Raw genomic sequence first — 1,370 nt, forward strand, 5'->3', positions numbered from 1 at the left:
CACTGTGTTGTGGTTTGTCATGGAATAGTGAGTGGATAGGTTATGTTTTTAGAACAGGTTTTGACCTGACAAGGACTGACATAACTAAAGGTGGTACAGGAGCAATGGAGTTTGCTGGTGTTTTTCTGTCTTTATACAGTCTCTTGTCTGAAAATCCCATTTCCATGTAGGAAGTAAACTGACATTCCAATACACATTTTTGTTGTTGTAAACCCATTTCAGTTTACTTCCTGATTTGGCACAATTGGAAGTGGAATTGATCCCAACCCTGGTGCATGTGAAAATGTTACTTGGTTGTATTTTATTTTTGCTGTTGAATCTGTTCAATATTCAGCATGTCTTTCCATCCCAACACTTTGTTTCTATTATAAATGCCATGGTAAATAGTGTGTCCTATGGCACAGTCATCCCTTCATACATACTCCCTCACAAATAAACACATTCACATCCCTACACACACTCTCTTGTGTGTGTAAACTCGTGCTCTCACTATCTAGTGTCAGAATAGCTGCAGATGGTCATATGACATCCAGCTGGAACACACCAGAGAAGAAGCCAATCAAAATCCTCCCTGCCCTCTGCCCATTCCTGTGGCACATTCCCTCTGGATATCTCTCCCCCCTCTCTCTTCCATAATTGTCACCTTCATCGCTGAGGTTCCCTCTGTATTTTATAGCTGCCTTGTGTGCTTTATTGTTCGTTCTCTATCTTTCATCTCTCCATGTCTGTATTCGGTTAAGTGCTACCCATCACTAGTTACTGGCCCTCTATTACCCGCCTTCATTCACATACAGTGCCTTGCAAAATTATTCAGACCTTTTGGATTGCTTCACATTTTATTGTCACAAAGTGGAATTAGAATTGATTGATTTAATTGTATTTTTTTTTGTCAATTTACTCTGTAATGTCAAAGTGGAAGATAAATTCAAACATTTTTTAAAGATTAATAAAAGTGTGATAACTAAAATATGTCCATTGCATAAGTATTCAGCCTATTTGTTTATGCAAGCCTAAATTAGTTCAGGAGTACAATGATGCTTAATAAATCACATAAGTTACATGGACTCACACTGTGTGAAATAGTAGGGGTTGACATTTTTTTAATGACTAACCCTTCTGTCCACCATGCATAAAATATCTGTAAGGTCCCTCATTCAAATATTGAATCACAAGCACAGATTTAACTACAGAGACCAGGGATCTTTTTGAAAGCCTCAAATAAGGGTAGTGATTGGTTGATGGATAACAATAACAAATCAGACATTGAATATCTCTTTAAGCATGGTCAAGTTAATAATTATGCTGTGGATTATGTATTAAACCACCCAGATACATCAAGATAGACATCCTTCTGAACTGAGGTGCAGGAC

The sequence above is a fragment of the Oncorhynchus mykiss genome, chromosome 2, assembly GCF_057628025.1.
Source record: "Oncorhynchus mykiss isolate SJ-2025 chromosome 2, ASM5762802v1, whole genome shotgun sequence".
NCBI classification, from domain to species: Eukaryota; Metazoa; Chordata; class Actinopteri; order Salmoniformes; family Salmonidae; genus Oncorhynchus; species Oncorhynchus mykiss.